The sequence below is a fragment of the Lonchura striata genome, unplaced genomic scaffold (assembly GCF_046129695.1).
Source record: "Lonchura striata isolate bLonStr1 unplaced genomic scaffold, bLonStr1.mat Scaffold_85, whole genome shotgun sequence".
NCBI lineage: Eukaryota > Metazoa > Chordata > Aves > Passeriformes > Estrildidae > Lonchura > Lonchura striata.
In genome coordinates, this window is record NW_027461188.1 from 553,446 (window position 1) to 569,043 (window position 15,598).

Genomic DNA, 15,598 nt, shown 5'->3' on the forward strand with positions numbered 1-15,598 from the left:
AATTTACGAATCATCTCATGGATGGGGGTCACAGAATCTCTGCTGGTACGATATTGCTGACGGTGCACTGTTGTCATGGCAATTGGTACCTGCTGTTCTTCAACTCTCAGCAGTCCCACAGCAGAAGGGTCATCTGAGAGACCAGGCAAGGTATTCAGTTTCCGGATGTCTTCTGTCTCTACAGCAGCTATCCCAAAAGCCCAGCAATGTCCTTTTGGGTCTTTGAAATATCCATTTCTGAGATAGTCTATGCCAAGGATGCATGGGGCCTCTGGGCCAGTCACGATGGGGTGTTTCTGCCACCCGTCCCCAGTTAAACTCACTTCAGCCTCTAATGCAGTAAGCTGCTGGGATCCTCCTGTTACCCCAGAAATAGAAATTGATTCTTCTCCTACATATCTTGATGGCATCAGGGTACATTGGGCACTGGTGTCAACCAAAGCTGTATATTTTTGTGGTTCAGATGTGCCAGGCCATCGAATCCACACGGTCCAATAGATCCAATTGTCCCTGTCCTCTACCTGGCTAGAGGCAGGGCCCCTCTATTCCTGGTCATGGTACACGTTGCTCTCTTCTGGTAAATAGGTTCTTGAGGTTCCTTCAAGAGGATCAGTTATATCATTATTCTTATATTGTCTGGAACTCTGTGTTTGAGAGACTGGAGCAGCATTGACTCTTTTTGTGTTAGGTGTTCTTTTTAGTTCACGTACTCGGGCTGCTAAGGAAGAGGTGGGTTTTCCATCCCACTTCCTCATGTCTTCTCCATGCTCCTGAAGAAAAAACCAGAGGTTTCCTTGTGGAGTGTATCCTCTCTCCTTGGCTTGGGAGCGCTGGCTCCTAATGGCAGAGATTCTTCTTGGTTCTGGTGAAATATGGTAGCCTTCTTCCTTAAGTTCCTTTTTTAGTTTCTTATGACTCTCTTCAATCAAGTCCCAGACTTGCTCAGCCAACCTTGTTTCCATGGACGAGACATGGGTACGAAATGGGGCGGTGACCGTATCCTCGTAAATTCTTAATTTATTGGCTAAGACGCCCACCCTGTCCTCGCCTTCTCTCCACTGCCGTGTTGCCAGGTAACGAGAGTACATCTCTGGTCCAAGCCGTGCAAATCGCAACCACATTTGTGATGTGCACTGGACACAGTCTGGACTCTTAGGAAATCTCTCATCTTCTGCGAAAATTATCTCCAACACAGCCAATTCCCTCAGGCATCGGATACCTTGTTCCATGGTATTCCATTTTCCTTGGAGCACCTGGAGGTCTTCTTTACAAAGGTATCTGTCCCTCACACTTGTGAGCAGTCGCCGCCAGAGGCTGAGAGTTTCCTGGGTTCTTCCAATCCCCTGGTCAATGACCACATCCCGGGATAGTGATCCCAGTTGTCTGGCCTCACTTCCATCCAGAATGGTGTCATTGGCTGCAGCGTCCCAGATGCGGAGAAGCCAGGTCAGGATGGACTCATTTGTCTGGCGGGTGAATTCTCTCCGCAGGTCACGTAGCTCACCCAGGGATAGAGAGCGAGTGATGATCTCTGGTTCCATCTCTTCCGCTGGGTGCGAGGGTCCTGCAGTGTCCTCATCAGTCACTATGCGGACTGATTTGCTCCTCGATTTCTTCTTCTGAACGGGGGCAACTACTATGGGTTCAGGCTGCTCTGGTTTGGTGATGGTTTGTGTGGAGATGCTGATGGCGCTTTTGGTTCCTTCCTCCTCTGTGCTGGTCTGTGTAGACATAGACACTTTTGCTTTGCTTTTTGTTATTTCTTCCATTACAGTCTGCGTAGACACGGACACTGTTGTTTTCCTTTTGGTTTCTTCTTTCTCTATGGCAGCCTGTGTTGACATGGATGCTGTTGTGGTATTCTGTACGGGCACGGACACTGCTGCTTTCCTTCTTGTTTCCTCTTCCTCAAGAAGACGCTGCACCACACTATGTATGTTTTGCTGCACCACACTATGTAGTGTTTTGTTTCTAAGCATGTTGCAGATTGTGCACAGAAGACAAAGAACTAACAACAACATTATGCTGTCCTTGGCATCCAGAGGGAACTTAACATTTTCAAAAGCTGCTGTGTCAAGCCTGAAAGGTTTGAAAACATCAATCTTTACCCCTCCCCCCAGGGGCTGGGTGAGGTTGCTGAGGCCCCAAACGTAGCAGCCTAGATTAGGACAAGCAAACAGAATTGAGTACTTATTCCAAATCATGTTCATTGCCTCAGAGGTCATAATGCAATAGACATAGTAGACCAATAAAGCAATTCTCATACCATACCCTGGTCTACACATGAGCATTACAATTGCCAAATAATTCCCCACATTTGGGAAAATATAGAGAGCTAGGTATAAGACCCAAAAAAGCATGTTAAGCATCATAGTGAAGAGGTACCCTCTACAATACAAGATTGTAATTCTGACTTCTCTCAGTAATTTCTTGCCCCAAATTGGGCGCCAAAAATATGTCCTGGTTTGAAAGCAAAACCAGTGAGAGACTCCAAGTCAGAAATACAATTTATTGGGAAAAGGGGAAAAGGACAAAAATACATGCAATAATACAAAGGGAAAGGCTACTGACAAAGTCAGAATACAACCTGGCCCGCGTGCTGGTAGCAGTCCGAATTGGAGTAGCTGCAGTCCTCTTGGGATGGCAGATGTAGTTGCTGTGTCTTCTCAGAGAACCTGTGGAAAGGCTCCCCTCTGTGTAGAAATCTCCAGTTTTATCCAGGTGGGAATGCCTAGCTCCTCCCCTTGGGCAGAGCATCTCACAATGGGTCATTATGAGTCACAAGGTGTGTCCTTAATCACCTCCTCCTTCTTGATGGTGTTATCTCTCAGGCATTGATGGGACCATTAACAACAGATAAGGAAAACTGCCCCAAGGCAACTTCTACTCAGATGGGAATTGGAAAACATTTTTTTTTTTTTTAAAAACTTGGACATTATCCACCCCTTTTTCCTATTTCCATCTTCTTCGTGATGAAACCTTACACATAGTTCTCACTTAAGACCAAGTTTCCCTGTGGTACACAACGGGTTTGCCCATCCTTCTGCATTACCCACCAAGTATAACCGGGTCCTTGAGCAAAAACAATCCCACGGATGGGTTTGTCTTTGCCTGGGGTGGGATTAATCCAAACAGTCTTTCCTAAAATACCTTTCATATGTACCACAGGGACTTTATCTCCATCCACTGTCTGCAAGGGTTCAGATTGGGCAGGACCAGCTCGACTGATGGACCCTCGGGTGTTGACTATCCAGGTAGCTTTTGCCAAGTTCAGTTCCCAATTCCTGAAAGTTCCCCCACCAAGTGCCTTTAGGGTGGTCTTAAGCAGTCCATTACATCGTTCAACTTTCCCGGCAGCTGGAGCATGATATGGGATATGATATATCCACTCAATCCCATGTTCTCTGGCCCAGGTGTTGATGAGGCCATTCTTGAAATGTGTTCCATTGTCTGACTCAATTCTCTCAGGGGTGCCATGTCTCCACAAGACCTGTTTTTCTAGGCCTAAGATGGTGTTCCGGGCAGTGGCATGAGGCACAGGGTAGGTTTCCAGCCATCCTGTGGTTGCTTCCACCATGGTCAGTACATAGTGCTTGCCTTGTCGGGTCTGGGGAAGCGTGATGTAGTCAATTTGCCAAGCTTCCCCATACCTGTATTTCAACCATCGCCCACCGTACCACAGAGGCTTCATCCGTTTGGCCTGTTTGATTGCAGCGCAGGTCTCGCAGTCGTGCATGATCTGTGAGATGCTGTCCATAGTAAGATCCACCCCTCGGTCTCGTGCCCATCGGTATGTTGCGTCTCTTCCCTGATGACCAGAAGCGTCATGGGCCCAACGAGCTAGGAATAGTTCTCCTTTATGCTGCCAATCTAGGTCTACTTGTGATATTTTCACTTTGGCAGCTCGGTCTACCTGTTTGTTGTTGTGATGCTCCTCAGTAGCCCGACTCTTGGGTATGTGTGCATCCACGTGTCGAATCTTCACGGTCAGCTTCTCTACTCGGGAGGCAATGTCCTGCCAGATCTCCGCGGCCCAGATGGGTTTCCCTCTGCGCTGCCAGTTAGCCTTTTTCCAGCGACTTAGCCATCCCCAGAGAGCATTAGCTACCATCCATGAGTCGGTGTAGAGATAGAGCCTCGACCACTTCTCTCGCTCAGCAATATCTAAAGCCAGCTGGACAGCTTTAAGCTCTGCAAGCTGACTTGATCCACTTTGTCCCTCAGTAGCTTGTGCCAGTTGTCGTGTGGGGCTCCACACTGCAGCTTTCCATTTCCGGCTAGTGCCTATGATTCGGCAGGAACCATCCATAAAAAGGGCATATTGTCTTTCAGTTTCTGGTAGCTCATTATATGGTGGGGCCTCCTCAGCACGTGCCACTTGCTCCTCTTCTTCAGAAGACAATCCAAAAGTCTCCCCCTCAGGCCAGTTTGTTATAATTTCCAGAATCCCAGGGCGATTCGGATTTCCAATACGGGCACGCTGAGTGATGAGGGCAATCCATTTACTCCATGTGGTATCAGTGGCATGATGTGTAGAAGGAACCTTTCCTTTAAACATCCACCCCAGCACTGGTAGTCGGGGTGCCAGAAGCAGCTGTGTTTCAGTGCCAATTACTTCTGAGGCAGCTTGAACTCCTTCATAGGCAGCCAAGATTTCTTTCTCTGTGGGAGTGTAGTTTGCTTCAGAGCCTTTGTAGCTCCGGCTCCAAAATCCCAGTGGTCGACCCCGAGTCTCCCCAGGCACTTTCTGCCAAAGGCTCCAGGACAAACCATGGTTCCCAGCTGCAGAGTAGAGTATGTTCTTGACCTCTGGTCCTGTCCTAACTGGGCCAAGGGCTACAGCATGAGCAATCTCCTGCTTGATCTGAGTGAAGGCTTGTTGCTGCTCAGGGCCCCAGTGGAAATCATTCTTTTTTTCGGGTGACCAGGTAGAGAGGGCTCACAATCTGGCTGTACTCGGGAATGTGCATCCTCCAAAAGCCTATGGCACCTAGGAAGGCTTGTGTCTCCTTCTTGTTGGTAGGTGGAGACATAGCGGTGATCTTGTCGATTATTTCTGTCGGGATCTGACGATGTCCATCTTGCCACTTGACTCCTAGAAACTGAATTTCTTGTGCTGGTCCCTTAACCTTGCTTCGTTTAATGGCAAAACCAGCTTTCAGTAAAATCTGGATAATTTTTTCTCCCTTTTCGAAGACTTCCCCTGCTGTGCTCCCCCACACAATGATGTCATCGATATACTTTAGATGTTCGGGAGCCTCGTTCTTTTCCAGTGCAGCCTGGATCAGTCCATGGCAGATGGTGGGACTGTGTTTACACCCCTGGGGCAGTCGGTTCCAGGTGTACTGCACTCCCTTCCAGGTGAAGGCAAACTGAGGTCTGCATTCCGTTGCCAAAGGAATGGAGAAGAAGGCATTTGCAATATCAATGGTCGCATACCACTTTGCTGCCTTGGACTCCAGCTCGTACTGAAGCTCCAACATGTCTGGCATGGCAGCGCTCAGTGGTGGTGTAACCTCATTCAGGCCGCGGTAGTCCACCATCAGTCTCCATTCCCCACTGGACTTGCGTACTGGCCATATAGGGCTGTTGAAAGGTGAATGGGCCTTGCTGACCACCCCTTGGCTCTCCAATTTACGAATCATCTCATGGATGGGGGTCACAGAATCTCTGCTGGTACGATATTGCTGACGGTGCACTGTTGTCATGGCAATTGGTACCTGCTGTTCTTCAACTCTCAGCAGTCCCACAGCAGAAGGGTCATCTGAGAGACCAGGCAAGGTATTCAGTTTCCGGATGTCTTCTGTCTCTACAGCAGCTATCCCAAAAGCCCAGCAATGTCCTTTTGGGTCTTTGAAATATCCATTTCTGAGATAGTCTATGCCAAGGATGCATGGGGCCTCTGGGCCAGTCACGATGGGGTGTTTCTGCCACCCGTCCCCAGTTAAACTCACTTCAGCCTCTAATGCAGTAAGCTGCTGGGATCCTCCTGTTACCCCAGAAATAGAAATTGATTCTTCTCCTACATATCTTGATGGCATCAGGGTACATTGGGCACTGGTGTCAACCAAAGCTGTATATTTTTGTGGTTCAGATGTGCCAGGCCATCGAATCCACACGGTCCAATAGATCCAATTGTCCCTGTCCTCTACCTGGCTAGAGGCAGGGCCCCTCTATTCCTGGTCATGGTACACGTTGCTCTCTTCTGGTAAATAGGTTCTTGAGGTTCCTTCAAGAGGATCAGTTATATCATTATTCTTATATTGTCTGGAACTCTGTGTTTGAGAGACTGGAGCAGCATTGACTCTTTTTGTGTTAGGTGTTCTTTTTAGTTCACGTACTCGGGCTGCTAAGGAAGAGGTGGGTTTTCCATCCCACTTCCTCATGTCTTCTCCATGCTCCTGAAGAAAAAACCAGAGGTTTCCTTGTGGAGTGTATCCTCTCTCCTTGGCTTGGGAGCGCTGGCTCCTAATGGCAGAGATTCTTCTTGGTTCTGGTGAAATATGGTAGCCTTCTTCCTTAAGTTCCTTTTTTAGTTTCTTATGACTCTCTTCAATCAAGTCCCAGACTTGCTCAGCCAACCTTGTTTCCATGGACGAGACATGGGTACGAAATGGGGCGGTGACCGTATCCTCGTAAATTCTTAATTTATTGGCTAAGACGCCCACCCTGTCCTCGCCTTCTCTCCACTGCCGTGTTGCCAGGTAACGAGAGTACATCTCTGGTCCAAGCCGTGCAAATCGCAACCACATTTGTGATGTGCACTGGACACAGTCTGGACTCTTAGGAAATCTCTCATCTTCTGCGAAAATTATCTCCAACACAGCCAATTCCCTCAGGCATCGGATACCTTGTTCCATGGTATTCCATTTTCCTTGGAGCACCTGGAGGTCTTCTTTACAAAGGTATCTGTCCCTCACACTTGTGAGCAGTCGCCGCCAGAGGCTGAGAGTTTCCTGGGTTCTTCCAATCCCCTGGTCAATGACCACATCCCGGGATAGTGATCCCAGTTGTCTGGCCTCACTTCCATCCAGAATGGTGTCATTGGCTGCAGCGTCCCAGATGCGGAGAAGCCAGGTCAGGATGGACTCATTTGTCTGGCGGGTGAATTCTCTCCGCAGGTCACGTAGCTCACCCAGGGATAGAGAGCGAGTGATGATCTCTGGTTCCATCTCTTCCGCTGGGTGCGAGGGTCCTGCAGTGTCCTCATCAGTCACTATGCGGACTGATTTGCTCCTCGATTTCTTCTTCTGAACGGGGGCAACTACTATGGGTTCAGGCTGCTCTGGTTTGGTGATGGTTTGTGTGGAGATGCTGATGGCGCTTTTGGTTCCTTCCTCCTCTGTGCTGGTCTGTGTAGACATAGACACTTTTGCTTTGCTTTTTGTTATTTCTTCCATTACAGTCTGCGTAGACACGGACACTGTTGTTTTCCTTTTGGTTTCTTCTTTCTCTATGGCAGCCTGTGTTGACATGGATGCTGTTGTGGTATTCTGTACGGGCACGGACACTGCTGCTTTCCTTCTTGTTTCCTCTTCCTCAAGAAGACGCTGCACCACACTATGTATGTTTTGCTGCACCACACTATGTAGTGTTTTGTTTCTAAGCATGTTGCAGATTGTGCACAGAAGACAAAGAACTAACAACAACATTATGCTGTCCTTGGCATCCAGAGGGAACTTAACATTTTCAAAAGCTGCTGTGTCAAGCCTGAAAGGTTTGAAAACATCAATCTTTACCCCTCCCCCCAGGGGCTGGGTGAGGTTGCTGAGGCCCCAAACGTAGCAGCCTAGATTAGGACAAGCAAACAGAATTGAGTACTTATTCCAAATCATGTTCATTGCCTCAGAGGTCATAATGCAATAGACATAGTAGACCAATAAAGCAATTCTCATACCATACCCTGGTCTACACATGAGCATTACAATTGCCAAATAATTCCCCACATTTGGGAAAATATAGAGAGCTAGGTATAAGACCCAAAAAAGCATGTTAAGCATCATAGTGAAGAGGTACCCTCTACAATACAAGATTGTAATTCTGACTTCTCTCAGTAATTTCTTGCCCCAAATTGGGCGCCAAAAATATGTCCTGGTTTGAAAGCAAAACCAGTGAGAGACTCCAAGTCAGAAATACAATTTATTGGGAAAAGGGGAAAAGGACAAAAATACATGCAATAATACAAAGGGAAAGGCTACTGACAAAGTCAGAATACAACCTGGCCAGCGTGTTGGTAGCAGTCCGAATTGGAGTAGCTGCAGTCCTCTTGGGATGACAGATGTAGTTGCTGTGTCTTCTCAGAGAACCTGTGGAAAGGCTCCCCTCTGTGTAGAAATCTCCAGTTTTATCCAGGTGGGAATGCCTAGCTCCTCCCCTTGGGCAGAGCATCTCAGGATGGGTCATTATGAGTCACAAGGTGTGTCCTTAATCACCTCCTCCTCCTGGACGGTGTTATCTCTCAGGCATTGATGAGGCCATTAACAACAGATAAGGAAAACTGCCCCAAGGCAACTCCTACTCAGATGGGAATTGGAAAACGTTTGTTTTTTTTTTTTTATAACTTGGACAGCCAGGCAGAAAGGGACCTGCAGGGACTGATGGACAGCAGGCTGGACATGAGCCAGAAGAGTGCCCAGGTGGCCAAGAAGGCCAATGGCTCCTGGCCTGGATCAGGAATGGTGTGGCCAGCAGTACCAGGGCTCTGGGACGCTGCCCTGGGCTGTGCAGCGCACTGGGGATGGATCAGCCCCTGCTCTGCTGCTCCTTCCCGTCTCCCCCAGGGCCCTTGCAGAGCACCAGCCGTGCTGTTTGCCCCCAGCCTGTCCACGGCCAGCCTGGGGCTGCTCACGGGGGTTTTCTGTGCTGAGCATTGGCCTGGCTGTGTTCTTGAGAGAGCCTGGGCAAGGAGCCTGGAGCCCCCAGGCCCTGGCCTGAGGCGTCAGCGCTGCCCCAGCAGTGCCCATGGCCTGTCCCTGCTGCAGCCCCGGCACTGCCACCCCCAGGACTGTGCCCGGCCCTGAGAGCACTCAGGCCCTGCAGCAACACCAGGGCCACCAGGGCAGCGGGGCAGGGCCACGGGAGCAGCACTGGCAGCACCAAGTGCTGCTGATCCTGGGCACAGCTGCTGTGCCAGCACTGATCTGCCCCAGCTCTGCAGACAGACATTGCTGCTGCAGCTCCAGAGAAGGCAACAAAAGGGCATCTCTGCAGAAAACTCTGCTGGCAGATGCTTTAGTTCCTTGAAAGCCACCAAGACTGCAGCCCCTCATTGACACAGTCTGAGGACACGGGGAATGTGTAGAGAGGCAAAATGATAAATGGCACAAAAAAATGACATTTACTGTGGAAAATATGAAAAAAGTCAATTAAAAAAAAAAAACCCAGCAAATTAAACCAACAAGAAGTATCAAAAATGACATTTATTAGGAGTGAATTGCAGAAACTGGCTAGCACTTTAATGTTCCTGAAAGCATCCAGTCATCAGTCTCCTCAATGCAGCCTTGAGCTCCTGGTTCCTCAGGCTGTAGATGAGGGGGTTAAGGGCTGGAGGCACCACCGAGTACAGAAGTGACACTATCAGATCCAGGGATGGGGAGGACATTGAGGGGGGCTTCAGGTAGGCAAATGTGCCAGTGCTGAGGAACAGGGAGACCACGGCCAGGTGAGGGAGGCAGGTGGAAAAGGCTTTGTGCCGTCCCTGCTCAGAGGGGATCCTCAACACAGCCCTAAAAATCTGCACATAGGAGAAAACAATGAACACAAAACAACCAAATAAGAAACTAGCACTAAAAGCAAGGAGCCCAAGTTCCCTGAGGTAGGCTTTGGAGCAGGAGAGCTTGAGGATCTGGGGGATTTCACAGAAGAACTGCCCCAGGGCATTACCCTGGCACAGGGGCAAGGAAAATGTATTGGCTGTGTGCAGCAGAGCATAGAGAAAGCCACTGGCCCAGGCAGCTGCTGCCATGTGGGCACAAGCTCTGCTGCCCAGGAGGGTCCCATAGTGCAGGGGTTTGCAGATGGACACGTAGCGGTCATAGCACATGATGGTCAGGAGGCAAAACTCTGTTACTGCACAGAAAACAAAAAAAAGAGCTGAGCAGCACATCCTGAGTAGGAGATGGTGCTGGTGTCCCAGAGGGAATTGTGCATGGCCTTGGGGACAGTGGTGCAGATGGAGCCCAGGTCGCTGAGGGCCAGGTTGAGCAGGAAGAAGAACATGGGCGTGTGCAGGTGGTGGCCGCAGGCTACGGCGCTGATGATGAGGCCGTTGCCCAGGAGGGCAGCCAGGGAGATGCCCAGGAAGAGGCAGAAGTGCAGGAGCTGCAGCTGCCGCGTGTCTGCCAGTGCCAGCAGGAGGAAGTGGCTGATGGAGCTGCTGTTGGACATTTGCTGTGGCTGCACATGGGCACCTGTTCATGGAGAAAGGACAGGGACAAGTCAGGAGAGGCTGCTTGGAGTCAAACCTGGGCCATTCCCTGCAGCCTGTCCTGCTGGGACTCACCCACCCTTGTTCCTGCTCTGGGAAAACCTTCACCCAGGTCCCTGCCTGAGCTCCAGTTGTGCTGGCTGAGTGTGCCAGGAGCAGCAAGGGCTGTATGTGGGGGCTCTGGAGAAGCCATCCCTGCTCTGCTGCCCTGGGTTTGTGGCCATGTGGCAGAGGGACAAGGCTGGATATTCAGGATCTGTCAGGGGAATCACTCCTACTGCAGAAAGGCTTGGTACCATCTGCACTTATACTTCTAAGAGAAGTTGATGGCAGGGGTTGGATTTAGGAATTGATTTCCTACCCACACACGATTCCTGTCTCTCTGAGGTCAGAAATCCCCAGCATTCCTGCTGCACTCAGAGTTTGCCACTGAGAGATGTGAGAGGCAAAGGATTCCCTGTGGCTGAGGGAAGGTGAGGGGCTGGATGGGTTTGTTCCCCCAGCACTGCTCTGTTCAGCCCCTCTCCTTCCCTGAGCATCTCCCTGGGCCTGGACATCCCCTCCTGAGAGGTGCCTTGTCCCTGCCAGCACTCACAGAGCCCATCCCACCCTGTGTGCCCTCGGCCCGGCCCTACAGAAACCTGCCTGTGTGCAGGGCCCTGGCTGGGGCAGGCTCTGTGTGCAGCTGGGCAAGGGCAGCTCAGGAGAGCCCTGCTGGGCCCTGCAGAGGTGATGCTGCTGCTGCCCAGGGCTGAGGAGGGGCTGAAGGCCCTTTGGGAGGCTCCCAGCAGAGACACTGACCAGCCAAAGTCACCGTTCTGGAGTCTCTGTAAATGTTCAAACATTCCTTTGATGATCCTGTGTGTCCCTTTCAACTCAGAATGTTCTGTGATTCTGGGATTACAATTCCTGTTCTGCTTCTCTCATCCCCCTGTTGTCTATAATCAAAAGAGAAAAAAAAGAACCCTTGCAACAGTGTTAGAACAGTGAAGTTAAAACCAGACCTTTATTGGAAGCTTCCAGGTGTCCCAGTGGGGATGAGGCACACCCAGCCCCTGATTTCAACAATTTGTTAATGTTGATTATTTAGGATATTTAACAGGAACATCCTATGGGAGATTCAGTACCCAGTTACACGCCCCTGGCTCAACCCACTGGAATAAGTCCAGGGCCTTTCTTTGTCCCAGTTTTTCTTATCACTGCTCACATTCAAAACGCAAAATACTCTTCTTGTGGGTTCTTCTCTGATAAAAAGATTATATAGCACTTTAAAAATGTATTTAGACAGGTTATAGTTCTAAAATCTAAGAGAAGGTAAGGAAACATACTAGAGTTAATTAAGGATCATAAATACATTAAATATATAATAGTAGTTAAAAAGAGTTATTAAAGAGTTTAATAGAGTTAATTAAGGATTATAATTTTAAAACTACGTAACAGTAATTTACAGAACTATGAATATATGAAAAATATATAAAAAGCAAAAATATTTTTATCATCATCACAACTTCATCATCTTTCTCCAAGCAGAAAATTGAAAACACTCTCAGGAAAGCTCCTGACCTTTACAGCAATCCCAGGCTTACCTTCTTTGGGAAGTGCCCTCTGGAGCTGGTCTGGAGCTGGAGCAGCCCTGCCCCAGCCAGCCCCTCTCAGCAGCAGCACCTGCCCTGCTCAGGGTGGCTCCTTCCCCCCACAGCTCCTGGCCAGCGCTGGGAGCAGCTCCAGGGCCGGCTGAGAGCTGTCCCTGGCAGGCAGCAGAGTCCCTGGCCCAGCACAGCGCCCTGGGCTGCAGGACCCTGCTCTGCAGGACAGCCCTGGGCACCCCTGGCTGCTCTGCACAGGAGATGAGCAGAGAATGCACTCACGGGGTCTGTGGGCATTGGGATGTTCCAGCTTTAGGAGATCTCTCCAGGAGCTGCAGCTGCATTGTCCTGCAGCCAGAGGTTCCTGTGCCAAGGGCTGGCAGTGATTCTGCCCCAGGCACTTCTCAGCCCCTTCCCAGCCCTGACTGATTGAAGCTCTCTGTGCCTCTGTGCTGTGCCCGGGCTGGCTGCAGGCAGTGCCCCAGCCCTGCTGGGCTGGCAGAAGAGCTGCTCAGCAAGAGAAATGTGCTTTTGAAGCTCTGCTTGGTTACCAGGATCACCCTCTGTGCCAGGAGCCCGGCCCAGCTCAGCAGCACAGACACAGCACAAGGACTTTAATGACCCTCTGGGTCTTTGTGCTCAGCCCTGAACATCAAGCCCTGAGAGGGAGCTGCAGAAACCTCTGCAGAACTCCAAGTCACAATCCAACTCCAAAGTTTCTTGGACTTTTAATGGGTCCCACTGAGGGACACGACTGAGAAAGTGTCCCCAGGCCCCAGGCAGAGCAGAGAACTGGAGGAACTGATGGCAGGTGGGGACAAAGAGAAACCAAGTCTTGGTGCCCTGGGGCACAGCAGGGTCTGTGCTACCAAGGGCTGTGAGGAGACACCTTTTCCTGATGCCCTGGGGCCTCCTGGCACAGCCCCAGCCAGGCTGGGCACTGTCAGCCCCTGGTCCTGCCCTCAGCATCCCCCCCATGCCCACATCCCAGTGGCCTCAAGGATCTGCTGGAAGGAGTCCCTGGGGAGCCTTGGTCAGGAATGGCCCTGGGGGCTCATTCATGCTCCCAGGGACTGCAGGTTTTTCAAAGGACTTTGGCTTTTCCTTTTGCCTTGGAGTCTCTGTTAGGTTTCTGCAATCCTTGCCTCCAATTATCTGCTGTAATTAGTCCCTGGAGAGGCTTTGTCAGGAACAACACTCATTAATGCTTCAAGGTACTTCAGTTCTTTTAAGGTACTTGGTGTTTCCCTTTTGATACAGACTCTGTGGGAGGTTTGTGCAATCATGGCCCCAATAATCTGCTTTAAGGAGTCCCTTGAGAGCTTGGCACTGACACTCAGAGGAGCTCTTTAATGCTTTGAGATACTTAACTTTTGTAAGCTACTTTGGAATTTTCATTTCCAGACTGAGAAGTTTTTGTGCCATCCTGGCCTCCAGTTCTCTCCTCCAAGGAGTCCATGAGGAGCCTGTGTTGGGGATGGACCTAAGTAAGTCCCATTAGTACCTCGTGACACTTGGGTTTTTCCTCTTGATTTTAACTTCTGGAAGGTTTTTTGCAATCTCCTCTCAGGCCCTGAGGTTCCAAGGCTCAGCTCCAAGTGCACCACGGGGCTCATTAGGATCAAGCAAGTCCTGACAAACCATGCTTCTGCCTTGATTTGCCACTGTTGTAATGCAGTTCATCATGAACATTCCTTTACTGGTTTTGCTTCACCAATTTGAGATTTCTTGGCTAATGCATCGACTAGTGTAGTGGGTTCAGTGTTGGCTAATTATCAGTGCACACACTAGAATATACTTACTCAATTCCTGCTGTGAGGTAGGATTAGGAGAAAGGCAAAGGTCAAACTTTTAGAGTAAAAAGAAAAGTTTACTAACAGTAAATAAAAGAAGGAGCATTAAGGACCAGAACAAAACTTTCAGAACACTTCCTCTCTCCTGACAACCTGAAAATGTAAAGAGAAAAAAACAAATATTTTCAGTCAGTTTACCATCTCTAGAATTGTCTTTCTTCTGTTCACTTAGGGAGAGAAGTTCCTCTTGTTTATGTTATGGAGGCGTCTCCACAAGAAAACAGTTATCGCATGGCTTTTAGCTTCCACAAATAGCAGCTGCTCAGAAAAATCTGCAATTGTGAAGTCCCTGCCATTTTTTCAGTTTTTCCTACAGCTGTGTTTATGGGCCATGTCAACTTATCGGGTGTTAGTTTCAAGATGAGCTGTTTAAGAGCAAAGGTTCTCTTCATTTCTTTCTGAAATCATCTTCATCTCTGGGAATAGAGGTCTTCTGTCCCTGAGGGCGCAGGGTCTCATCACTCTGCTCTTTCTCTGTTCAAACTTCTCATGGGATCACAGCTACTGCAACATTTGCTCACTTTAGCATGGAGGTCTTTGCTTAAATCAGTCATCTCCCCATACTTTTCAAAGCCTTACAGGGAAAAAGAGAGTCTGATGCATCAATGACATCCTTCTCCACAGCTTTAGCAGAGGATTCCAGCCCCAAGATCAAGGCATCTCCTCATCCCTCCCATCTGGGACTCAACTTCCCCTCCCCTGCCCTCGGTGTGTTCATGTTGCTCCTCTGTGTGCCTGCCCTGTGTCCTTTTCTCTCACTGGAGGGAGGATGGCAGCACTGGCAGAGTCAATATCTCCCGGGGCTGCAGATGGTTCCGTGAGCCCGGCTGAGCTTGGTGGCTAATTCTTGTTTTGGCCATGGTCCCTGGACATGAAGACCAGTTCTTTTCCACATGAATGAAGAAACAGAGTGCCACTGTTTTAGGGGTGGATGAGAGTTGACTACCAGAGGCAAAGGCCATCCAGAGCTGCCTGATTGTGTTCTAAGAGATACCCTTACAAATAGGAAATTTTTTAGGGAGGGTACCAATTTTGGCAATGGACATCTGAAATAGCAGAGGGTTATTTCCATACAGAGAAGAACACTGAGCCCCAGTGCTCCAGGAGCTGATGAGGGGCAGGCCTTGACATTCCAAGATCAGCCACACCCGTCAGGTGGCCCCTGGGAGGCCAAGCCAGACAGACCTGTTCCATGTTCTCCTATCCCATGGGGCCCCACAGTGTCCCAATGGTCCCTTGCTTCCAGGAGGCCCTGAGGTGTCACAATGCCCCCTTGGTGACACCAGGCCCTGAAGGATCCCAATGGTCTCCACGGTTCCATCAGGCCCCACAGAGTCATAATGGTCTCTGGGCCCATGAAGCCCCGTGGTGTCACCATGGCCCCTTGGTTCCATGGGCTCCAGTGGTGCCACAATGATCCCCTTGGTTCCATGAGGTGCCCACAGTGTCACAGTGATCTCCACGGGAAGGAAAGAACCGAGCCCCAGTGTGGCAGGGGCAGCCACCAGAGGCCAAGGCCAGACAGACTTGATGGTACTGGCAGACTTTTCCTTGGAGGAACCCTTGGATATACGGAATTTTAGAGGTGGAATCCCAATTTTGGCCATTTCCTGAATAGATAAGAAAGTCAGTTCCTTTCCATAGGAAGGAAAGCACAGAGCCCAAGCATTTCAAAGGCAGAAGAAGAAAGAGGTGACTCCTGGTAGGCTCAGACCTGTTTGTCCTGGCAGCTT

General features: G+C 49.7%; 1 protein-coding gene and 1 pseudogene across 1 annotated transcript in view; both read right to left on the reverse strand.

Moving 5' to 3' along the window:
- Positions 1–15,598, reverse strand: part of LOC144248765 (uncharacterized) — a 646,176-nt gene that overhangs the window by 489,474 nt on the left and 141,104 nt on the right. The window lies entirely within an intron of this gene.
- Positions 9,455–15,598, reverse strand: part of LOC144248747 (olfactory receptor 14J1-like) — a 37,200-nt pseudogene continuing 31,056 nt past the window's right edge.